Source organism: Manis pentadactyla, chromosome 2, assembly GCF_030020395.1.
Source record: "Manis pentadactyla isolate mManPen7 chromosome 2, mManPen7.hap1, whole genome shotgun sequence".
NCBI classification, from domain to species: Eukaryota; Metazoa; Chordata; class Mammalia; order Pholidota; family Manidae; genus Manis; species Manis pentadactyla.
In genome coordinates this window covers 160,607,803-160,634,675 of record NC_080020.1, presented here as the reverse complement: position 1 = coordinate 160,634,675, position 26,873 = coordinate 160,607,803, and the positions used below count along the sequence as shown (strand labels likewise).

Here is a 26,873-nt window from a genome sequence, read left to right as displayed (position 1 = left end):
CTAGGAATAAACCTAACCTAACCAAGGAAGTGAAAGACCTATACCCTAAAAACAAAAAGACACTGATGTGAGACATTAAAGAAGATACCAATAAATGGAAACACATCCTGTGCTCATAGATAGGAAGAATTAATACTGTCAAAATGGCCATCCTGCCTAAAGCATTCTACATATTCAATGCAGTCCCTATCAAAATACCAACAGCATTCTTCAACAAACTGGAACAAATAGTTCTAAACTTCATATGGAACCACAAAAGACCCCGAATAGCCAAAGCAATCCTGAGAAGGAAGAATAAAGCGGGGGGAATTGTGCTCCCTGACTTCAAGCTCTACTAGAAAGCCACAGTAATCAAGACAATTTGGTACTGGCACAAGAACAGACCCATAGACCAATGGAACAGACAAGAGAGCCCAGATATAAACCCAAGAACATACAGTCAATTAATATATGATAAAGGAGCCATGGATATGCAATGGGGAAATGACAGCCTCTTCAACAACTGGTGATGGCAAAACTGGACAGCTACATGCAAGAGAATGAAACTGGGTTACTGTCTAACTACATACACAAAAGTAAACTCAAACTGGATCAAAGACCTGAATCTAAGTCATGAAACCATAAAACTCTTAGAAGACAACATACACAACTTTTTCCTGAACGCATCCCCTCAGGAAAGGGAAACAAAAGCAAAAATGAACAAATGGGGCTACATCAAGCTAAAACATTTCTGTACAGCAAAGGCCACCATCAGCAGAACAAAAATGCATCCTAGAGTACGGGAGAGTATATTTTTAAATTACATATCTGACAAGGGGTTAACATCCAAAATATACAAATAACTCAAATGCCTCAACAACCGAAAAGCAAATAACCCAATTAAAAAATGGGTGAGGATATGAACAGACAATTCTCCAAAGAAGAAATTCAGATGGCAAACAGGCACATGAAAAGATGCTCCACATCACTAATTATCAGGGAAATGCAAGTTAAAAGCATAATGAAATATCACCTCACACCAGTTAGGATGGCCAGCATTGAAAAGACTAAGAACAACACATGCTCGTGAGGATGCAGAGAAACCCTCCTACACTGCTGGTGGGAATTTAAACTAGTTCAACCATTTTGGAAAGCAATATGGAGGTTCCACAAAAAACTAAAAATAGAAATACAATCTGACCCAGGAATTCCACTCCTAGGAATTTACCCAAAGAATACGTGTTCTCAGATTCAAAAAGACATATGCAGCCCTATGTTTATTGCAGCACTATTTACAATAACCAAGAAATGGAAGCAACCTAAGAGTCCATCAGTAGATGAATGGATAAAGAAGATGTGGTACATATGCACAATGGAATACTATTCAGCCATAAGAAAGAAACAAATCCTACCATTTGCAACAACATGGATGGAGCTAGAGGGTATTATGCTCAGTGAAATAAGTCAGGCAGAGAAATACAAATACTAAATGATTTTCCTCATTTGAGGAGTATAACAATTCAGCAAAACTGAAGGAACAAAACAGCAGCTGACTCACAAACTTGAAGAAGGGACTAGCGATTACCAAAGGGAATGGACGGGGAGTGCGGGTGGGAAGGGAAGGAGAATGGGATTGAGGGGTTTTATGATTGGTACACATGGTGTGTGGGGGGATCATGAGGAAGAATGGGATTGAGGGGTTTTATGATTGGTACACATGGTGTGTGGGGGGATCATGAGGAAGACAGTGTAGCACAGAGAGGACAAGTAGTGAGACTCTGTGGCATCTTACTATACTGATGGGACAGTGACTGCAGTGGGGTATGGGGGAACTCAATAATATGGGTGAATGTAGTAACTACATTCTTTTTCATGTGAAGCATTCGTAAGAGTCTTTATCAATGATACCTTAACAACAACAATAATAATAAAAAGATCCCAAGTGGCTGGGGTTGGCTCCAAAGGACTAAGTTATGCAGTTTCAGCTAATTGATGTCATTCTGAGCTCCCATCTGAAAGCTGGGTTTTCCTCAGTGATTAGTCTATGTATAATTATATGCAGAATTGCTTCTTCCATTGCCCAAGAGGACATTAAAAAATAGATGGCGTTTGTTCCCTGGGCTCACATTGTCTTTTCCTTTCAGGATTAACTGTACAGAACATACTAAGATATAGGTAGGAAGCTTATATATACACTCATTCTTAAAGAATTCTGGGTTTGATTCTAGTTAATTCTGAAATTCATGAAGATAAGTATTTCACCAAAATATGTATTGCAGTTTGTTCTAAGACTATGTTGACATTTAAAAATGAATATTGCAACGTTGCACTGGAGATCATCGCATCCCTTTGTCTGTCTCAGACATGAATTAGAAAAAAATCTACATTGCTCTCAAATTCTAAATACTTGGTTTTTAAGATATGATGATGATGGACCCTGATCTCTATTGATACCTTGAGTATTCAGCATTTCCGGAAACATGACAAGCTTATAAAACACGGGTAAGCATTGAAATCCTCTGCTGCATTTTCTTCAGGTACCTGTCCCTCTGAGGGTCCTAAACCCTGACCCATGACTTGAGTATGTACTAGTGGTGGAAACTCCACCAGGGCTGGGTATGTGTGACAGGGGACCTGGGCTGCTGCGATGTTTAGAGGGACACCCACATGTTCATGCCCCTGGGTTACAGCTGATTGTGTGTTTGCCCCAGGAATTGCTAGTCTGTCACCCTGCCTGTTTTGCTGTCTCTCACATACCCTGACTGAGGTTATTGGTCACATTATCTTATGGGGCCAAGTGTGGTCACTGGTCTTGAGTACGTGAACTGCAGGGCCTAGGAAGGCAGGTAGCATCATGTGACATTTCTAGATAATCAGTTTGAAATAGCATTTTCATTACTATTATGTATGTGATCTCTAGTTCAGTGTTTACAAGCTATCTTTGTCAGATATTCTTGCCACGGTTAGGATAATAATATTTGCGAAGTTTGAAGGCAGGAGATGGGTCCCAATCTGCAGGAAAGCAGGGTATCCATGGATGAAGTAGGGCTTCCTGACTGAAACCCAACTCAGGACCTCATGGCTCTTTGATCACAGGTCCTGACCCCAGGCTCTGCAGGCCATGGCCACGCTCTGAGGTCTGAGTTCTTTCCCTCACGAGCACAGCCTCCCAGCACTTTCTCTGGCCGCTCCGTGCTGCGAATCCAGAACCATCACCCTGCTTCCGGTCCCAGGAATCCTGCACCGCCGGCCTGGGGGCTTCTCTTAGACAATCTTCAGGATGCTCCCTCTGCTGGGCGGCTGGCTGGCCAAGTCAGCAGCTGCCCTTCCCATACAGGTGAGAAGAGGGAACCTGCGAACACATATGGGGGTTGATGTATGCATAATCCCAACTGTATTTTCTAGCTTTTCTTTTGATTTTTTGACCACAGCCCTATTTTAATGACCCTTGGTAAGCAAAGGAATTAAGAACCAGAAACTACTTCATGCTTAGGAGACATGATAAGCAGAGAACAGACCAAAAAAAAAAAAGGACAGATAAAAAGAGAAATAGAAGCAGAGAGAATAGTATTCATGAACTACTCAGAAGTGCACCCGTTTTCCTTCGTTTGTGGCAAGAAGCAGCTTTGGATGTGCCGCTGATGTGAAGTAGTCTTTCTTGCCATACCTCTCCCAGAAGAAGAGGAGGTTGCTCTCATCTTTGATGGTTTTGGGTGTCTCAGGCATCTCCTTTGATAAGGACAACAGAGATCTGTTAGAGAAAAAGGAGATGCTAGAAAAAGAACTAAAGCTCAATCTCTTCACATTTGGCCTTTGTGAGAAACATAGCACTTTAGGACTATGGCTCTGTAATATGATGAGGTAAGCTCTTCATTCATTCGTTCACTCAGTGAGCATTTATTATATGCCAATTAGATGCCTGGCCCAGCCTATACATCATAGTTTATTTCCTTAGTTAACTGGAGAGAAATCCAAATTAGTCATGAAGGTTGCCAGTGGCACTAGTGTCTCACTGTACTTGGCAGGTGGGGTGAAGCATGGGTCTTGTCCTGCCTTCAGCGTAGCCGTAAGGCCTTTTGAGTACTGGCAATTCTATGACCTCTAAAACGTTTTGACCTCTAAGTGTGCAAATCATACCCTTGGGAAAATAATTTATCATTTTAGAGATGTTTATCTGCATGTTTAAGCTGGCAAGTAAAGGTTAATTTAACTAACCTCCTCCCTCGCCCCACCCCAAACACACACACAGACTTTGTAGGTAGATTGGCAGTCGAATCCTTTCAATACAAGTTTTGATAATTGTGATCTCTTCAGACTGTACTTTCCCATATGTATGAATAAAATCTAACAACAAACACTTTCACGCAGTAAGATTCAAATTCCAACTTGGGATGCTTCCCTACTCTTTTTAATCTAAAGCAACTAATATCCTTTTGAGGTTTCCTTGGGGTTTTCAATGTCAACATGGATTTCATTTCCCAAGCCTACTCCTCTCCTAGTCTCTCCCATCTCAGTAAATGGAGTTTCTCCCCTTCCTCCTGTTGGTCCTGTCTCTGAAATACTTCTTTCCACCTGTCTCACCCTCCCCACTCTCCCCAATTGTTAGGACCTCCAAATTGGGTTCTTTGCTTTCTCTATTGTCTTCCTGCTGATCTCTTCTCCATTTCAGAAAATATACATAAAGTCATGGCACTTCCCTGTTTGAACCCTTTAATTAAGTAAGGCTTTTCACTGTCCCTCAGATGGAATCCAAATAGAAGGCTCTGCAAATTAGCCTCTGCTGATCTGTCCTCCTCTTAGTGTTCCTTCTGGTCTTGAAGCTGGCCTTTCAACCCTGGAAGCTCAGCGCCTAGATGCGATCAGATCCCTTCGAGTAGAATGCCCAGCCTGCCCCTTTGCCTGGTATGCCCCCTCCTATCAGCAGCTCTCACCTCTCAGGAGCACTGCTGTGCCACGCTACCTAAAGAGCACTCTCCCCTTTTTCTCTATCTTAGTGCCTGTTCATTTGCTTTACAGCATCTGGCACTCTTTGCTGGTTGTTCGGCTTGTCTGTTGCCTGTGTTCCCCACAGGACTAAGTTCTGTAACATTAGGGACTTTGGCTCGCCTCTGTCCACATGGCTGTTGACACTGATTGAAAGACAGAAGGCTCCTAATGAATAATGCTTGTTGAATGAATTCATGAATGAAGCTACTGCCCTACTCTGTGGACGTCACTTTCACCTCCCTTGTTTCGAGGAGAGAAACACATGCATCCACATAAATCCTACTCAGGTGGGGTGGGTTTGGATTATTTACTGAATGAGAGTCACCTGCTTATCGGTGGTGAAGGCACTGAAGGCTGTAGTGGGCATGTGTGTGTCTGTATGCTTGAGAGGTAGCGGAGATGGGCCGGGATGAGGGATCTTGCTGGCCCCATTGAAGGAGGGGCCCTAGAGTTGGAAGGCCGGATTTTGAGTCTTGGCACCCAGCTTTTGGCTTTGTGCCCCTTAGCAGGTGACTAATCCTCTTTGATCTCAGTTGGTTTATTTGAGTGTCAGCTCAGGCCCCATTGTCCTAATGCCAGTATTGTCAGTATTGATGCCAGTATTGATCAAACATGGATGCCCTGGGATGGGAGGTGAATAAGATTAGGCAAGGAAAGGAAAAAGAAGGAAGAAGGTAGTTGACCTTTACCTCCTGCCACCTCCATTTCCCTCTTGCACAGACCCTGCCTAGAATTGCCTCTGGGGATAGGTGAGAAGGATGGGGGTCATGTCGGCAGGTGAGGGCTGTGATAAGAAGAGAATAGGACTGTACTACCCTGCTGGGGTGTCTGCCCTTTGGGATCACTTACAAATGTATGGGGTGTAACATGAAGATAGGTTGGAGACTAAGAACAACTGACCTTTCGCAGTACAGGCTCATCTTCATTTTGAGCACTCAAGAACAGCCAGGTTTTTGAGATTCTTAGAGTCACAGGAAGTTTAGAATCATCTTCTGAATGTATAAGCACCCATGTGAAATCTCACTGGTGAAGAGAAAAGCCAAAAAAAATGTAAATGCATTGTATTTGTCTAAAATCAAGTGTGTTTATGCAGATATTTTGGGTGTGGATGCATGCGTGGGCACGTGTAGTTAGGTCCCCAGCTATGGTGTAAGTACCAGGAATACAATTTGATACATCTTTGTATCCTTCACAATGTCCACTACATTGGCTAGGCAGCTAAATACTTGGTTCTTTAGAATTTTTGGCTCTAATTCTTCAGAACTTTCTGTTAAATGAATGCTCCAGGGCCGAGTATCTGTTGAATCCCTTATAATTACATCGGTGAGATAAGACCCTTCTTATTTGTGAGGCTGAGTTCATAATGGCCTAATATGCAGGACTTTCAGGAATCTGGTACGCTTACACATTGCTAGTGGTAATGAAAAGTAGCTCAAGAAGTTAAGAGAACAATGCTTAATAAGAGCAGCAAAATTACTGATGTGTAGGAACCCAAGAGTTCCACTTCTGGGATATGCTCCAAAGAAATCATCTCCTAGCTGAAAAACTGTATGTACAAAGATATTTGCAGTAGAGTTCTTTAAAGCAAACACAGGGACCAGAATAGCAATATGATGAAATATTCCAGTGCCACAGAATATGGCAAATATGTATGCAATGTCAAAGTGCAGAAAAACTGTATCAAGGAATATTAAGTAGGAACATAGAGCACAAACCAATGTACAAGTGTCATACAGTGGAAAGCATGTTAGTTGAACTATTTCCAATGAGAAAGGGCCCAGTTCGTTTATTGTAAAGTAGCCTCTTTGGACCTCTGAAAATAATTTTGTATACTGATGACACAGCCTGAGGCTAAAATATGTTCACCACGGCAGCTGGATCTCTGTGACAAAATTTCTGGGAGGCTAAGTTCATCCTTCAGAATATGTTGCAGCTGACTGGCTGTTTTGCTCCTAATTACGTTAAAAAAGATAATGATTCTTTCTCGTTGGGCATTATTTCTATGTTTGGTCCTCAGGCTTTCTCATAGACAGTGATTGCTCCTCATCAGCTTCTGGGTAAATTCATATTTCTGAGACTCAATCTCCTCATCCTTAAAACCGAGGATAAGCACAAATGAGAGAACCAAAGGAGGTTCTGCCTCGGAAAGCTTTACACCCCATTCAGTGCTTTCCAAGGCCAGAAGCCTTTCTCGTGGAGCTTCCAGATTTGGCTGCAGCTTCTGTTCTTGCCTGGTTTTTCATTGTTTTTTATAACCAGGGGTGATGTGCTTCATCTCATTGTAGAAGAATTGTGAAAAGCCAGGAATGTAGAGAGGCTTATTCTTTGAAATCAGAAAGCTTGAAAGAAATACAGAAATAAATAACAGAGACATCCACTCACCTGCATTTTCCATGTTTTGTAATGCAGTCACTGAGAGGTGTGGACCCCATGTGACTCGAAGAATGCTTTGATTGAGGAGGATGAATTGGGACTTGATGACCCTCATAAAGTTGTATTTCACGTTGTTCTGGAAGGTGTAAGATGCCGATCTTGGCTTGATGATTTCTAAAACCATTATCACAAACTCAGATTAATGTCTAGGTACAAACACAGGTGACAGATCTGCCCCAATGCAAACAAAGAAAGTAGCTAGGAAGGGACATTAAGGATATTCTGATCCAGGTGAGAAAATTGAGAGAGAAGTGAAGCCACCCAGTCAGCAGCAGTATTAGATCTAGGATTATCCCAGTAGTTATTCATTTCTTTTTAAACTTAAACTCCTTAGGTAATATTAAAAAAAAAAAATAAATAACAACAAGATTATTTGTGCAACTTTCTCAGTTTTGGTTTGGAGCTTTCTAAGACATCAGGAAGACTCCTAGTATCCCCCACCTATATTTTCAAATGAATGCACACTGGGAAAAAAAAAAACCAAACACATTAAGAATTATACATCATGGAGAATGCAGCTCTAAATGTCTCCCCTCCTTCTTCACAGTTGTATATATTGGTAGTAGTTCTACTTTTAGGAATCTAATCTAAGGAAATAAATGGCGACAAGAATGAACATTTATTGATATGAATGATCAATGTTGCATTAGTTATGATGGTGAAAACTTGGCACTCTAAAATGCCTGATGACTCATGAACACAGCAAACAATCGGGTCGCCACAGGAGAGGGGGTGGGTGGATGGGTGAAGTAGATAAAGGGGATAAAGAGGCACAGACTTCCAATTATAACATAAATTAGTCATGGGGATAGAAGTACAGCATAGGGAATATAGGCAATAACATTGTAATAACTTTGCATGGTGACAGACTATAACTACCACGATGAGCATTTCATAATGAATATAATTGTCGAATCAGCATGCTGTACATCTGAAACCAATATTTCATATCAATTTTATTTTAATGAGAAAATGTGAAAGAAAAGCAGCGAAGGAGACAAATAAAATGCCCTTGATATACTGCTAAGTGAAAAGGCTGGATATAAAATTTTATATAGTATGATCTTAATAATGTCAAAGGAGTATGTGTGTGCATGCAGGACTTTAAGGGGCAAACCACTGTGCTGGCCGTGGGGAGCTCTTAGTGGCAGTACGAGCAACTTGGGTTTTCTTTCTTATATTTTCTTGTGTTCTCCAATTTTCTATGTGAACATGTATTAGTGTTTAGCTGTTTTCTTAAAAAGCTGTTACATTAAAAATGTTGGGTTTGTGTTTCATATAGAGGCTTGAGCAATAGAGGCATGGGAGAAAAATCATGATTTTTATAGTCAGACTGTATTTGTTTTCAGGTTTTCCCACTTGTACACTTTGGTGAAAGTGGTATAACTTGGCCGGATTACTTACTACCTCACTGAGCTCAGATTCCTCATATGGAAAATGAGAATGTAGGGCTGCTGTCAAGTTTAGAGATAATGGAGCCATGAACAAACCAGCCGTGCTGGTAGTATGAAGAGAGGCAGTAGTGGTAGGAATAACAGAAATAACAGCAACACTGAACATTGGTTGGATATTTACTATACGCTGGGCATTATTCTAGTCCAGAAGCTTGTGAGTATTGACTCATTTAACCTCACTAGCAGGGGTTCTGATTATCTCTGTTTCACAGTAGAGGAACCTGAAGCAAGAAAGGTTAAGTGACTTGCCCAGGGAGCCATGATTAGCGGCAGGAGGAACACAGCTTATACGCTGTCACCTACCAACACTACATGACTGCTTTCTGCCTAAAGGCTAAAAGTCATACAGCCTTTATGATATGGCCATGAAATGAGTCTGTGAGCAAGTATTCTAGGTCTGAAGAAGGATATAAATTAATTTAACTTCCTTATAGGTACCAGACTAATGCCTGGGTGCCCTCTTGTTACTCTGATTCTAGGTTTCATTACCCCCGGTACTCTGTTGTGCCGGTTGCATAAGAATGAAAAGGATATTATTTCTACTTGACCCCTTACCTTCTTCTGTGTCACTGGCAATGGCTTCCAGGTCACTGTTGGTGATGAATTGATTTAAACTCAACCATCTCTTCTTCAGGACCTTCCCACTGGCTGTAACCACCACCATGTTCTCACTGAAGGTAATCATGGATGAGGCAGAGGTTTCAGAGGTACTCAGAGACTTAAATTTATCCCTGCAGTCCTCATGAAGTGGGTCATAGTTTGCATCATAGAAGGATTTCTGTGAGGAAGGAAGATGGAATGAGGCCCTTTCAACAGGAGTTTTATTCAACAGACTTAGTGAGAAGGATTTCCATTTTGGTCTCATCAGTACCACCCCCCCTTCCCCTTTCCTCTTTCTCTGCTTCCCTCCCTCCTTTCCTTCATCCCTCCCACCCTCCTTCTCTTCCTTCCTTCCTTCCTGGGAAATCCTGAAAGGACAGACTTTTGTCAACCATGTGCAGACTCAAAACTGAGATATTGCAATGAAACAGGATTTCAAGTGATCTTAGTGTGTGGTAGCCTTCCAGTTCCCCCACCGAAGGGTAAATATCCATTTGACATGTGCAGACATTTAAGAAATACTCTGTTGGGAACAACTTTTAGAGCCAGTAGCTATAATACTTGTTTATGGCCTCTTGGCACAAAACCCCGGCTTGATGTGACTGCAGACTTCTAGCTTTCCATTGCCTGCCTCCTCCACCTCGCTTCTGGGGCTGTTCCATTTGGAGGGCGACACTAATCTCTGGAGTTGGTGTTAGAGAGGATGATCACAGCACATCACTGCAGGAGGCAGACCCCAGCGAACTGGCCTGAAGGGGCTGTCTCAGCAGAGCATAACCAAATTGTGAGGAAGCTGTGCCAGGAGACTCCAGGTTTGAGGACAGTTCTGCTCTGTTCTGGGAAAATCTGGTGAGCATGGAGAATGCCATTCTTGCAGAGCAGAGAGCCACTGGGTCTCACTTAAAATAAAGAAAAGCATGTCTCTGGGCCTCTAGGAACCATAACACAAAAGCCTGTAGGATTCAAACCATTGCTTTTCTCTTCATGTGGAGAAAATACTGTGTCAGAATAGCAATCCCATAAGAATTAGGATCATTTGCTTACCTGATTTAGAGAGAGATGGTCAATTTCGGAACTGTAGTCTTCATTTTCACTATCAAACAAGATAATGAGAATGTAATTCTGTTTGTTATGTCACTACAGTCACTGGGCATCATGATTTTTAATGGCCACCTTAGCTTTGGGTAACACACACTGTACACACTCACACACACACACAGTCACTACTGTCATCTTGGAAAATAAGGACTTCTATGCACACACATCCATACAGTCATTTGGGTCATTACTAACTTACTAGTTTGGAGTTAGTAATCATCAGGACACAGCTTGAACTTTACTTGTGCTTTATCTATAATGATTGGGCCTGGCTAATAAGTTAAAAACTTGTAATTGAATTTCAGGAAAAAAGGTTGATCTCCTCAACTGAGAAGTACTTCTGAAGCAATCACTTTAATTTTAACCAAACAGATCCTATGTTACCCATTGCTTTCATATATTCACTAAAAAAAGATTAATAATATATACTTGGCAAAATATCCAGACGACACTTTGATAGCCTAGTTTGTGTTAGTGTATACTAACAGGTAATGGGAACTCCACGTTTGGTTGGAGTATTGTATGATTTGAACTTCTTATTCATTTACTTTTCTCCTACATCTGAATGAGGTTAGACTGTGTTTGTATATTCATATGCTCAAATTGCTGCAGAGCTGTTTTCTATTCCAGACTGAGAACAGGAGGTTTTCTTAAGAATGGTTTTTCTTTCTCTGACAGTCCATTAAAACCCATTACTGTATCAGAGCATGTGAGCCCACTAAAGCCATGTCTAAGTAACAGGCTCAAATTCACTAGGACTCAGCAGACCTTAGCAACCATTTTTCTACCATGGTTGTCTCCCTGTTCCTTCATCTCAGTGTAACATGCTGCATGCTTAGTTTCCCTGGGTGTCTGCTGCACCTGCCCTGACTCCAGATGTAGGACTCTTCTGAAGCCCCTGCCAATCTGGGCCCATGCTGGTCACTGTAACTCCTAGCTGGGTTCTCATGCACCTTCATCCCCTCATGAAATCACAAGAGAAAGAACCTATTTCCTACCTGTAACAGTGCTTCAGGTCTTCAAAGAGGTCAGGGACTTTGGCCATCTTCACTTCTGTAACAGAGAACATCAGCAGCTGTCAGCCCAGCCTGACTCTGAGCAGATGCCCCCGAAGGGAACGCTGCTTCTCTGAGCTTCTGAGAATCTTAATGAATGACTTAACCCGCACGCAGCTATTCCCCATTCTTCTTGAATTAATTACAAATGTATCTGCCTCTTCGACTAGATTATGAACTTCTTTTAGAATCTTGGCATCCCTTCTGTCCCCAGCCCAACGCAGTACACATAGTAAGTATTCAATGACAGTTATAAAAAACCCTCATGAGAATGACGTATTTGCCATACGTCAAAAAAACAGGAAGGCCTCCACCAAAGCCCCAGATGGAATGTATAGCACCTCTTTGGCAATTCGGGAACACGTCTTCATTCTAGCATTAGGGTGACACCCATCCTGCCCTATGTCACTCCTCTACAGGGGATTCCCCAGATGGGGATGCTGAATTACTTGAGGAAAGTTTGGGTCTTTTCTAGATAGCCAATTTAACTTTCTTCTTATCATGACCTTCTTGGACACTGGTTTTTTGTTTTTTTTTTTGGAAACTGGTTTTTAAAGGAAGAACACTATGGGCAAGGCTTAGAGAGCAAGAAGTCCTGTTTTGCTTTGGGGAGCCTACTTTTCTGTGAGTGTGAACCAGGGCTGGGTGAGCCTCATCCCCAGACCGCCTGCTTCTAGGAGTGGAGAGAGGAACATACTAGTGGGGCTCTACTGGAGCCCAGAGGCTGCTGGGGGGCTGTTCTGTGACAGGGGCTTTGAGTGGCTTCATGCACCTTCCTTCTGACTCTGAGGAGGCCTCAAAAGCCTTCTTTAGTCATTTTCATCTAAATCATCCAGAAAAACATTTATTGTACCCTTGCTGTGTGCCAGGACTTTTGCTAGGTATCAGTATCTTACTTTCATGATTCACAAAACTAGGTGTGCAGGATGAGGTGTGCTCTTTTGGTAGGTGAACAGATCAGCTTTATGAGCATGGAGGTCCTGAGTCCAGAGTCACAGATGCTTTTCATTTAGAAAGTGCTTTACGGTCACATTGGGCTCTGACTGCACTGTCTCACTGGCTCCTCACTTTACCTACAAGAGGTGGTAATTGCCACCCCCTTCCACAGCTGAGGACCCTTAGAGGTTAAGTGACCAACCTACAGTCACAAAATGGGCAGAGCCAGCACTTGAACTCAGGTTTCTGATTCCAAGTCCAATCTTCTTTTCCTGCTGCCTAGAGATGCTCAGGTCTCTCACCACCACTGCCAGGTGATAGGGCTGAAATAGGGCATCAGTAAAGGTCTGAATAGTCACCATCTCAAATACCCGACCATCGGCAATTCTAGGATTCCTTGTTAAAAAACAACAAAAAACCAGAAATGGCTTGCAATATGCCCCCTCCGTCTCCTTTCCTCTTCCAGTGCAATCCCATTTCATTCTGGGGCATACAGGGAGAGGGTCGAAGGGTTGAGCCCATGTTCAGTGGTGGATTCTGGGTGTGGACTTTAGCCTGTTCTTTCCCTTGTGCCAAGAAGACAAGAAACATCTGGAAATGTCTTTGGAATCAACCTGAAAAATTACTGCATATAGTTAGATCTGACAGGATTGCTTGAAGGAAGAGAGAAACACTACTCTTGAGTTTTCAAGGGATATGACTATTTCTTTTTAGGTGGTGGAAAGTCTCTTCAGAGGAATAAAGCATGCATAAACCATCACAGACAGAGTTAATTGAGTTTTTTTCTCAACTCATACCATATTTGGTCATAAACTGCTTTTAAATTCCATGAAAGTTATTAGGAAGGTAGAAAAGACCTAACATGGAGCATAATCTTCCATGTTACATGTGTCATCTGTATCTCACTTAATCCTCGATGAAACCTTTAAGGGTTCTTATTGCATTTTATAGAAGAGGAAGTTCATAGTCCAGGGAGATTGAGCAAACTGTCCAAGGCTGCAGGGTGACCAAGAAACTGAAATCAGATTTAGACACCAAAGCACAGCCTCAGTCAGCCCCGGGTGTCTTCTTTCCGTAGTGAGTGCAAACTCTTCCCTTCCTCTTACCTTTTTAAGGGCTAAGTTTTTTTGCTTTCTCTTGTTAGTCTACTGAAGAACCTCGAATGATACGTTAGAGAAGGATGCACCCCAGACACTGTCTAGATTAAACTCTTACCTAATAAAAGAGGAAACTGGCTCAAAGAGGGAAAGTGTCAAAATCCTAAGGTTATATGGAGAGTTCATCTGAGAGCGGGAACAAAAATGAAAACTCCCTGTTTCTTGATTTCTAGTTCAAGACCTCCTACTCGCTAGCGATGCTGGCTCTTCAGTAAAGAGAGGTAAGGTGAAGGAGTCCTCTCCCCCACGGGGTCTCACCTGTGGTGAACAAGCAGTTAAAAACAATGAGTCCCCGTTCAGCGAGCAAAACCAGCTAGGTTCCTCTTCTCCTGGGAGCTGACAGTGAACACGTCTGTCACTAATCCCCTAACTGAGTGGACGAGTATAAAGTGAGGTAAGTGGGGCAAGAGCATCTAACAGAGGAGCTAGTCTTAGGCTGGGAGTGGGAAGTACCACGGGGAATGAAGAGGGAACATTTCTGGCTGAGCAAAGGCTGCCAGGGGCAAGTAAGTGAAAGTAGGGCATTGATCCAGGCTGAGCCCAGAAAGGTGGGGGCGTGGGTGTACCGAGAGGAGGGTGGGGAGTGAGGTGAGAGCCAGGCAGCCATGGCCTTGTGCAGATCCACTAAGGTCTTTACCCAGGCCACTTTGGGGGCAAGTGTTCCAGGAACTCAGAGAGCAGACGATGGCTGTGGCTTGGAGAAATTCAAGCTGGCAGAAGCCTGCAGCTGGAAGCGACAGCTTCATGTTGAGCCATCAAATTCCCTGTGAGCTCTGATTCTCCTCTCTGCCTCAGCTCATTTGTTCCCCAATGTATGTGCTTTTGGTTTATAAATTCCCTTTCTTTTCTTGGGATGGTGGTTAACAGGGCAGTGACCCCTTTGCATTCTCCCTTGGCCCTGTGTATTTCTTTGTGTCTCTCACGGATGCCCTTTAAAAATCAGAGTTCATTGGGAGAGCTTCCTGTTTGGCAATAGTCATGTCTGGGCCTGTCTCTTGCTTTTCTTGATGGCTAACTCTGATTGTCTAATCACAAGTGCATTTTAAAGAAATTCCCTTTTCTTTTGAGTCATTTTCCTCATTGGAGTCATAGTTATCTCTGGTCTGAACTTGTTTCTCAGTTAAGAAAAATAACTTCTATTACTTTTCTGGGTTCAATAACAGGTTATGAAATATTGCTGGTGAAATATAAGAAATATAAAGAAGAAAATAAAACCCAGAAATAATTGAATAACTGTTATATTTTGGCATATTTCCCTTTCATTCTTGCTTTATTCAAGGCATATGTGGTTTTTTTAATGCAAATGGGATACTCAGAGCTTTTCAATGTTTGCATTCCTGAAATCTAGGGAACATATGTATAGTAGACTGTGCTCACCAAATGCCCATCTGTTCATTAGCGGGATTGCTTGATCAATGTCTGTCTTCATCTCTTGGTCTAACTGCCTACATGGTTTGTCTGGCCAATGCACTGTGAGCAGGAAGTGTCCGCAAGGTGTTACACTTCCAGGCTGATGTAATCAAGAATCCATATGTGTGTGTGCCTCTGTCATCTCCCACTTCCTCTGATGCAGCAATTTTGGAAGTCACATATTTCAGATGGTGGAGCTTCAAATGCACGAAGTGTGGTTGCAAATATATGAGACTAGAACAACGTGCATTAGACTTTGTGTGGGTGAGAAACATATCTTTCACTGTGTTAGGTCACTGAGATTTCAGAGCTTATTTGTTACTGAGGTATAATCCTTCCTTTCTCTACCACAAACTGCAAGGTGACAACACTTTATCTCAGAACTCCTCTTTCACATACCGCTTCCTCTGTGGGCAGAGTGGTATCTAGGGTAGTATTCCTCTTGTCATACTCTCCACTCTCTGGAGGTGAATTTTCTAGCAAGGTGAATCGAGAACTGCCTCAGATTGCTTTCATTCAGCATTTTGCCAAATTCCAATTCCAGATATAAAGATATATTAGCTGTGAAAATAAAATGGCCAGTAATAAGGCTGAGTGAACATCCCAGATACAAATTGTATGATAATTACACTAAAAAATTAAAGTATTAATATAGTGCTTTACAGTTTTTCAAAACATTTTTTATAAACATCGATGCAAGCATCTGACATGATGTGAGGCTGCCTTATTATGCAGGCGCAGTCACTAGCCAAGGTCTTATGCCCATAGCAAAGTTGTCTCCTCCTGCCTTTTGGTATGAATCCCCAGCTGCTGGGAGGATGGGCTCCTGAGTGGGGCAACTGTGGAACAGGGCGGGGCACACAGTGTGGTTGGAGAGGCAGGAGACTTGGATACAGCTCTGATCCCCATCAGTTGTGTGGCTTATGACAATTCCCACACATCTCAGACCTTTCCTTGTCGATAAAGGGAGGGATGGGACTGGATGACTCCTGGGGTTCTCCCAGGCCTGGCTGTCCACTGCGTATTTCATGCCTATCCCGAACACCACTACGGTCTGCTTTGCAGTACCTCTGTCCTCTTGAAACATTGTGTCTGGTTACGTGGGGCCCAGCCTGGACTCATGCTTTACTACCCTTTTTGTAGGATCTTTTCTTGGTCACACGTACAGTTGAGTCACAAACAGATACATGCTTTCTCATTATTTCAATGGCAAATTTGATTTGTCATTCTGGGTATGAATAGAAACAAGTTCCTTTTCTAGTACAGAAATATATACAGTTGTTAATAAATTAGAAGGAAATGGCAATTTTACTCCATCTAAGTGGTGATGACTCAGGCTTGCTTTCTAGAAAGCTTGACACACACAAAGGACCATCTGGGCCCTTGTTTAGCCTCAAGAAAAGGAAGTTAATGTCTCTGAGTCTGAAAGGCTGGACTTGTTTTGGAGCATTTTGATTAAATAAATGAACATCTAAGGAAAAAACATGGTCTTAGTTTTCCCTTTTCTGCACTCTGCCCTCCATAGGGTTTTAGTGCTATCCCTAGTAGGCCATTATCTCCCCTGCTGGGTTACTCAAAGGCACTGTGGCTCCTGGGAGAGAAAGAACAGACCCAAGAGGGGCTGGGCTCAGGAGCAGGACGGGGGGCTGAGGAGAGCAGGTATTCCTACAGAGCATGGTTCCATGAAACCTTCCTAAAGCCAGCTTGGCAGCCTGCTTCACTGTGAGGCATTGTACCAGAAGCCATGAGAACAGAGGTGGTAAAGGACTCCACTGCTCTTAATAAGCTGTGGGTAGACCTGGGCAGATGACTATAGTACACGTAGAATAAAAAAGTGTTGTAATAGAGACAGAAACCAACAGATGGGAAGAGAGTGCCTGATACTAACACACAGAGAATCAAGGAAGACTTCATGGAGGCTGCATTATACCTTGTCCTGAAGAGTTAGATTGCAGAGTGGAGAATGGATATTCCAAGCTGAGGAAATAGGGTGGGTAAAGGCCTAGAGCATAACATTTCATGTCTATGTCTCCTACTGTGTGGCCTTGGGTACATTCCTTACCTTTTAGAGCTTGGCTGCTTCATCTGTAAAACCAGGCTATTCTGACTTCACAGGGTTTTGGAAAGATTAAATGAGATTGTGTTTGAAGAGTGTTCAGTGTAGTGTTAGTTTCCTTCCCTTTCCAAAATGACCAACATTCTCCATCTCTGAGCTTCGCTCAGGCTGTTCCCTCTTTGGGACTTACTCCCCCTCCTCTATCTATGGAGTTTACCTTTCTTTACTCTGCTGCTCCAGGCTCCTCCTTGGCAGAGAATGGAAAGCATGGGTTTGCTGCAGGCAATTTCAAAGTGGTTAAACAAACATCAGGTTATAGTCGAAGGAATTCTAAGTAGAACGCAAGCTTGTCTACAGTGGGTATAGTAGGCTGGAAGAACCATTAAGCGTTATCAGTTCACGCATTCATTCACAGAAGAGGAGGAACTTTGATCCAGGAACATGCTTCGACTGAGTGGTGATTAAGACAAATAAGGTCTTAACTGCATGGAACGTCTTGCTAGCGGAGAAGCCATATCTTGCACAGTCATGATGGTTGTCGAGAAACTATGGGATGTTATGGAGAAACATGCAGGGGAAAGAAGAGAACCTTTTCTAGTCTGAAAGGTCATAGAAAGTCTCTCTGAGAAAGCAGCATAACAGATAGGCAGGGTAGGGTTTAGCCCGGTGAAGGTGCAGGCTGATGTGGGAAAGAGAGTCATGCCTCAGGTAGTGGGAGCAGCATGCGCATAGGCCCCAAAGCTAGAAGGGCCCCAGGCGGGAGAGAGACTGCGGGAGGGTCATGTAGCTGAAGCCCGGTTTTGGGGGCAAAGTGACTTAGATGAGGCTGCAGAGGTGGGCCTGGCTTGATCATGAGCAACCTTGTCAATGCATTAAGGACATTGAACTTATCCTGAAGGCAGCTTTGAGGTGTTTTAAACAGGGAAGTAGCAAAATTAGGTTTCTGTTTTTAGAAGATCTGTATGGATTCTAAAGGGGGGATAGCAAATGTGGGGAGAAGGCTATTGAATCATGCAGGTGAGAGATGAGGCTGGCTTTGGACATGGGTGGTGGCAATGGAGATGGAGAGAAGGGAATGAACTTGACTTATTAGCAGGTTGAATCACCACAACTTGGGGTTTGGTTAGATGTGGGTAGGAGGTAGATAGTGGCTCAGAGAAAAGTGCCCACTCGGATAAGGAAGGAGCAGTGCGCAGTACCAAAGCACCCTGTCCTGAGGGAAATGTCAGCAGATTTGGAGAAAATGGCGGGGGTTGTGAGGAGCCTCTGGGGCACACCCAGGGGGGGTTGCGTGCCTGAGTCTCCAGCTCGGAAGAGACAATGGGCTTTGAGCTGGTGAGTTGAGTGCTGAGCCAAGGAGGTCTGGGCAGTGAGCGAGAGGGTCAGGGGCTGCGAGGGGGAGGCCCGCACACCAGCCAGGAGGTGCTCAGGAATGGGCGGGCAAGGTGGCCGGGAGCAGAGGCAGAGTGTGGGAAGAAACACGGAGTGCGGTGGCCCGGGAGACCCGGGAGCTGGTGGCTCTGCTACAACCATGTGGAAGCAGGGTCGGCGTGCGGCACCTTTCCGTGTAGGTGAGATCACCGTGGACTCCCTTCCAGCATCCCTCACTGCTCCCCCCAGCCTTCTTTGCAGCCACCCAGTGTCCTATTCTGCTCCCAGCTCTTTCTTGACTTAGAGGAAAGTGTTCTGGTAACACCTTTGACACCAAGACCTAATGTGGTGCAACCTGTAGACATTCATATTTTTGAAAAGAAGAGCTTGGAAAAAACAAGGCCTTAAGGGATCCTGGGCTGGGGAATTTAGTGTTTATGAGGGCTACTGAACAACTGAGTAAAGTAAATCCATGGTTACTAAGATGCAAAAAACTTAAAATTTTAAAAATTAAGATCGGGCATCATAGGCTTTATTCAGTACTTGAATTCATAGCCCTAAAGCCAGTTCAGACTAGAAACAGAAGAGCAGAGAAATATTTAACAAAATATTTCAGAGGCAGACAGCTGTGTGAGAGTAAGGAGAAAATCCCGCAGCGGTAGGTGGGGTGGGACCACACCGCCATGGGTCTCCCTGAGTTTAATGTTTGGACTTTCTTTTATGAGCAATGAGGAACCCCTGGAGCGTCTGAGCAGAGCAATGATGTGACACCGAAGATTCTGACAGTGATGAACTCAACAGATTAACACAGGAAGTGAGTGAAGCTGGGAGATTAGTCTGCTCATCAGGGTGGAAGGTAAGGCGCCCTGGGCTGAGGGAAGCTCTGGTGGCGCCGACATGGAGGCAACGGGTTTGAGAGCCCCACACGGGGTGGAAGAGGGGGTGCCAAGGATTCAGCATGTGCAGGGGGTTCAGAATGAGGGTTTTGGGATGACACCAGACCTTGAGTCTGGCAATAGAAATAGAGAAGTCTTGAGGAGGAACTGGTGTGTGTAGGAAAAAGATGATTTCGATTCTAGACAGTTTGAGTCACCACATAGGGGAGGCTTTGCCAAATAGGTAAGTGTTTCCCAGATTTCCCCATGTTCATTAGTTGTGCCCCCTGGGAATGTCTATAGAACTGAACCAGTGCCCTTGCACAGTTTGGAAAGGAGTTCATAGAAACTAAGTGAGAATAGTGACATCGTCATTGTCTCATAGGTTTAAGGGAGGAAACAGGAACTTCTCTCAGTTTAAGATTTCCTCAACTGTGGCCTGCAGGACAGTGGATTGTATTTCAAAGCCAAACTTCCGATATTGAAAATCAGAGGCACAATGTGTGCATTTAATTAACAAGCGATATTTGGGAACCAATAAACCACTTGGAAAAATAAAAAATGAAAAATTATATTATTTTCCTTATAACAAATTAAATTCTAAATTTGTTAAAGCTTTAAACACAAAAAAATGGAATCATAAAATTACCAGAAAATAAAGGCAGATACTTACATAATACTGGGGGATAAGTTTCCTTATGATGAATTTCTACAAGTGGATTTCAGGGCCCAAGGGTTTATGGTACTCAATTTCCAAATTGCCCACCAGGAAGGCTGTGCCTCTTTTACTGCCACTAGCATTGTCTGAAAATGTCTACTTTCCCATACTTACCAGTGCTGGTTATTTTTGCTTAAAAAAAAAGTCATTCATTTCTTGTTAATGACCTTTACTCTTTTTTAATTGAACTTTTTATTGTTCAACTTCTATTGTTAGCTTTTAAGAGCTCTTTAAAAAGTAATATAAACTCACTGACCCAGATGAAGTGGGTATATGTTTTCCATTTCCGTCTGGTTTCAGTTACTGAGCTGTATATATATTATGATTCCATTTTATAAAAACACAAAGGACTGTCTGGATATATATCAATATATCAACAACAGGAATATATTAGGGGGTGGGAATCATAGATGTTTTAAATTTTTTTCTTCGTGCTTTGTTTTATTTTTATTTAAAAAATTCCACAGCAAGTATAATTATTGTTGTTAAACTAAGACATATTTAAAACATGTTTCAAAACATTTAAAAAAGTGCCTCTCCCAGTTGTCTATGAAAACTTTACGAGATCTTCCTCTGACCTCCAGTTCTTGAGAACGTTTCCTCCTGGGCTCTTGAAGTGGGTGGGTCCTTCCCTTTTCACTGAACAACTTGGTGGTTTGTAAGGTAGCCGACCAGTTTACAAAGTCCTTCCGGTCTGTCGTTCTCCCCCTGAGCTGGCCTAATGCTCAGCATTACTTAATATCTGGGAACTGTTCCTACATAGCCATGACCTCATATAGCCTCACCATTATAACTGAGCCATGCCTAGAACCCATTACTTTATTACTGTCTATTTGCATTGTCTTAATGCAATCTCTAGTAGGTCTAGTTTGGCATTTCCTGTTTCAACTCTTCATTTTCATTAAATCAAGGCTTTAGAAAACTCCTAGTATGTGGCTATACCTTTTACCTCTAGAATTTTGGAGCTGTTTTCCTAGTCCAACCTCTTCCTCAGGGTTGGAGTGAGTACCTTCTGTCACATTCCTGCGAAGGTGAGGGTGATCTGAGATGGGACACCTCTAACTTTGTAAAGCAGCCCACTCTACATCTGGGCAGCTCTGTTCTTAGAATGTTCTCCCTTCTGGTGAACCCAAATCTGTAAGCTCCTCTGTGAGTCCCAACTGTTTACCCAAGGCATGCCCCCAAAGATGCACAGGAGTTCTGACACGACAGGTGGCCCCTTGGGGATGTGCTGGCATCACTTCTGTGCTCCCGACTCTTCTCTAACAAGAGAAATGTCCCTCACCCCACTCCGCTGGGCTGGTTACTTCCCTCAGGGCAGGCTCCATGTGTGAAGGATGGCTGACTCCTGAACACTGGGTGTGAAAGACAGTGTGGGCTGGCCTCTCTACTCATGGACTGGGTTCTAGCTGCTCTCCAAGGAAGCAGAGGTGAATCAGATTTTTCTTTTAAACCCTCAGCAACTTTGCCTCCAGAAATAACTTTGCCTCCAGAAATAACTTTGCCTCCAGAAAGAACTTTGTCTCCATTGCGTAAAGATGATAGAGGAGACTTACTATGAGATGGCAACTCTGTTCAGTTTGGGTGACAGAGTTCACATGTTAGGGGCTTGGAGTGGTTAATGCATCCATAGGGAACTAATTGTTTCAAGTCTTACTGTAGTAAGAAAAACCTGGGCTTTGGAGTCAGACAGATTCGGGTTTTCTACCCTTTTAAGTGGGGGTAGCTACACTTTCCTCATAAAGTAGTTGTGCAAATCAAACAAAATGTGAATTTCCTGGTGAAAAATAAAAACTCATAAATATTCAAATTCCCTTCCTTTGCATCAGATACAGTCCTTACAATATTTGGAAATTTGCATCTCTCACAGAAATGAAATTTCTGTAATGCCTTATAGCAAGACCTTCTTCACTGACCTATGTAATTTTGATCATCCACAAATTTTGACAAATCATTTATTCCAATGCTCTATTTTACAGATAAGGTAACTGAGCCCCTGGAAGTTAAGTGAGTTGCCCATGCTTCTTAATATATTACTAGATGATAGGCCTAAACTAGAGCCAAGCACCTCTCTCTGATCCCCTGTTCTGTCTTCTGTGCCTCACTGGCTCTGTGTTTGTGTATGTGCCCTTTGATTGGCAAAGTTTAACCCAGTGGAACTACCAGTTAGTAACTAATTCCATTTACCGTAAAAGACTGATTGATCAAGCAGCAAGTAATTCCTCTTTGCTTGGTACCTTTTTGGGTGCCAAAGAACATACCAATGTCACTCCAGACTCTCTGGGACTCATTACACTCTTATAAGAATGTCCATAATGAAAAAGACTGACCATACCAATGATTGATGAGAATATAGAAGAGCTGGAACGTCATACACTGCTGGTGGGAGTGCAAAATGGTACAACCACACTGCGGGATGATTTGACAGTTTCTTAAAAGTTAAACATAATATATCTACCACATGACCAAGCCCTTCAACTCCTAGGTCTTTATTAACCCAAGAGAAATAAAAGCATAAGTTTATACAAATGCTTGTATAGGAATATTCATAGCAAATTTGTCATTACTAAAAATGGGGACAACTCAGTGTCATCAACAGGTCATCAAACTCTGGTGTCTCCACACAATGGAATACTACTCAACAACAAAAAGGAACGGGCTGATGATGCATATAGTGGTGTGGATGAATCTCAAAATAATTATGCTGAAAGAAGCCAGATGAAAGAGCACACGCTGTATGATTTCATTTACATAAATGATAAAAAAAGCAAAATAATCTATGGGACAGAAAACAGCAGGAGTTGTCTGGTGCTGGGGCCGGGCCAGAGGGGGTTTCCCAGGGGCATGAGGAAAGTTTTGGGAGTAATAGGTTCATTATCTTGAATGTGGTGATAGTTTCTTTGGTGTATGACTATGTCAAAATGATCAAATTGTATAGTTTTAATTTGTGTGATTATTTTGTATGTAAGTTTACCTCAATAAAGCTGTTAAAAGATTCTTTGTACAAAAACAAAACAGAGACTCTCTGGGCTTCACAGCTGTGTGGAAGGTAGGAATTGTAGTTACCATGTTATTCCAATTTCCCTGCTTCCTGTTCCTTTTTGCCCAAGAACCCAACACTCTCACCCTGCAGTTCTCAACGTGGCTTATTTTAGAGTCATCTGAGGCCATCACATACAAATCAGTCTGGCAGTTACAGTCCCCACCTAGGACCACCCTTGATGTTGCTGAGAGCTTCCTGGGATATCGCGTGAGGGCACAGCACTGCCCTGCTCCAGGGACCAGCAGAGAGGGCTGATGTCCATGCCAGAGGCCTGGCTTTCCCAAAGCACCTGTCCTCTGAGGACATGTGTGCCTGGGGACAGGCACCAGGCTGTTCTGTATCTGTGGAAGAACGAGTCCCTACCGCCTCCGTGTCCTGGGTACTTTTACATCTGTGTCTCTCAGAGTCCTTGGAGAACGAACTCCTCCAAGCCCCTTTCTCTCTGATTTCCTGTGCTGAGCAGAGGCATCTACTGGGGAAGAATGCCTTAGTGTTTCCTCACAGCTTGTTCCTCTGCAGACCTTCCCACCCCATACCAACCAGCTCATGCAATGAATGACTTCTTGTGGCTCACCCCACCCACTGGTCTGACCTGCTTGGACTAGGTATTGCCAAGCACCAGTACCACCTAGGCCTCAGCTAAGCATCCCAGCCCTGGGGGAGGCTGGTCTCGCTGGCCAGCCCCAGGTGTGGAAGACTTTCCCTCTATCCCCCTGCCTCGTTCCATGATCCAAATCAGGGGACAAGGGAAAGGCAGAAAGGGAGGGGAAGGAGGAAAGAATGAAGGGCCAGACATGTTCCCCTTCCCAGGGCCATAGGTCAGGCGGGGCAGAAGGCAACACACTGAATTAGATGTGAGACTGGAGTTTTTCCTTCCCCTTCTTCCATTCTCATTCCTGAAAAATTTTAAACACACAGACAAGTTTAAACACTGGCAGAGTGAGCACCTGCGTACTCCTTTTCATAAACCAGTAGTTCTGGATGTCTCTTCATATTTGCTTAACACACACACACACACACACACACACACATGCACAGAGGCAGGCTAATGTTAAATTATTTTCTCTTTAATCACTCTTTTCAGAGTAAGGAATTGGTGTAATGGTCACATGTGAGACTGAAATTTTGATTTTGACTGAGTGGATCAACCTGGAAGTGAGTTTTAATTCAGAAATCAGATGGTTTAGACTGCTTTTGTTTTCCTTTTAAACTTACTTTAAAAAAATCATGCAGTCTTATTATTGTGTTTTTAAAAAAAAAAAATCAAAGATCTACATGTAGGGAGTCAAATAGCTGCGCAAAATTTGTTACAGAAAGTATCTGATTCCTGTCCTCTTGCTCCGTCTCTCCCATTTGGAGAACAAACCCTTGTTTCATAATGACGTGCTTGCTTTATTCTTGAATTTTAAGTCTTAGTCATGAACAATTATCTTCCCACTTTGGGAAATGAAGATGTAGGTTCTTTGTCCTGCCCCAACCTCTGCCACACACATCCGCCTTACCCACTTCCTGGTTCTACTAACACAGTTACATTCTGATTTTCTTAGATTGATGGTCAGTGTTGATATTATTATGAAAATGTAAATATTATTCAGAGCTGAGCCATTTAGTAAACTAGATACTCTTCCTTCCCAGTCTGACATTTCATTTTCCCTTGAGATACTTATTATCTTTTCTCATTTGTTTAGTTTTAATAGACTTATCAGTAGGGCTGTCTATCAGCAGCCCTCTTTAAGAAAACAAATGTAAGATAAAAATACAAAATCAGGCACAGGGCCTTGGAAAGGAAGCATCCTGAAATTTCTGCTTGATTAGCTTCACAGTAAATCCACCCGATTATCATTAATTCAACTCTAGATTCTCACTAATTGTTTAAGTATTAAGACCTTTAGACATATTAGGCAATTTCTGTTATCTTAGAGAAAGCATATTTCCTAAAGCTTTACAACCTACTCCAGTATGGACTGGTGGCTCCCTTTATTGATGGGACTTCTGTTCACCATTGGGATTCCCTACTTCCTGCTCCTGCTCTGGACGTCCCTCTTGTTTCCCATGTATTCTTCGGTCTTGATTTTTGCTCCCTTTTGTGGCTTTTTGGGAAAAGATGCCTGAGAAGTAAAAAAATTTTTAGGAACTTGCATGTCTGAGAATGTTTTTATTCTACTGTGACATCTGGCTGGATATAAAATTCTACGTTGGAATTAATTCTCTCCCTGATTTTGAAGGCAGTGCTCCATTTTATTCTAGCTTTCAATGCTGCTGCTGAGGAGTCTGACACCATTCAAGTGCCTGACTATTTCCCTGGGGCTATTGTTTTCTGTCTGGAATATTGTGGGGTGATCACTTTATCCCTGATGTTCTGAAATGTCCTGGTGTGGGTAATTTTTATTCACGCTGCCATACTGTCAATGGGCCATTTCAGTCTGCAAACTCATGTCCTTCAAGTTCTGAAAACTTTATTCATTGATTACTTAAATGCCTTTCCTCACTGCTTTTTCCTCTTCTTTTTTTCCTCTAGAGCCTCTACATTCAACTTGTGAGTCTCTTGGATCTGTCCTCTCATATTCTTACGAATTTGATCCTATTTTCCAAGTCTTTATCTTGTTGCTCTACTTTCTGGGTGAGTTGCTTAACTTTAATTAAGTTTTCATTTGTCTTATTATATTTTTTTGTTCTTTGAATACTCCCCATACTCTCCCCTCCAAATTATTTTGCTATCATTTCATGATTCTACTCCATTACTACTCTGAGGATATTCATAATCCTTATTTTGTTTTTTAAGTTTCCTTCTCTTTGCATAGTCTCTATTTCCCCTACTGTTTTCTGTTGGTTTTTATCCATTTGGCTAGAAACTCTCTGCAGATGTTTGGTAATCCCAGCTTTTCTGCTTGCATGTAAGAGTGGGCAAACCCAAAGCTGGTTGGGAGGTCTGAGGATGTGGGTGAGGCATGCTGGCTGAGAGCGTCATCACTACATGACTTGCAGGGCCACTGAGCTGGAGAAGGCCTAACGCTGGCCTGATCGCCCAGAGAAGCTTCTTTGAGGCCCCTTCCTGAAGTGAAGTATCCTTCTGAAAATGGTGTGGGGAGAAGGGCTGGGATTCACAACAGCACACGTCATGCTTTCATGAATCACCCTGTTTTCAATTACTTTTCTCCCAACCTTAAATGTGCCCGGTGTCCCCTAATATAAAGGCCCTTTATTTCACACATCTTGTAGAATTAACTTGCTTCTTCTGCTAGTATGGGAAAACTGATCTATGGATATAACTATTTATTTTTTCCCCATTAATGTCATTTTTATTATTATCGGTATGTTAAATGATTATCATGTTGTTCTTCAACAAGACTGAATCAGTCAGCAACAAATGAGAATTCCTCACAGCTCTGCCAACACTTCTAAAAATAGCTTTATTTTTTCCCTAAAAATAAGGGAAACTGACATATAATACATTGCACATATTCAAATTGTACAATTGGTGTTTTCAAACACCGTCATCCCAATCAAAATGCCGGACATATTCGTTACCTCCTATGGTTCCTCAGACCTCTCTGCAATTCCTTCTCCTTCCCTCCTTCATTCCCAAACACCAATCAGTTTTCTGTCATATAGATTAGTTTACATTTTCTGGAGTTTTGTAGAAGTGGAATTATACAATATGTACTTTTCTTTTACTCTCTATTTCTTTATCAGCTTCAAACA

The 26,873-nt window shown here is 42.6% G+C and overlaps 1 pseudogene; it reads right to left on the bottom strand.

Annotated features, from left to right (window-relative positions):
• Positions 1-3,561: 3,561 nt before the first annotated feature.
• The window catches only part of LOC130682564 (interleukin-1 alpha-like), a 43,533-nt pseudogene continuing 20,221 nt past the window's right edge, over positions 3,562-26,873 (bottom strand).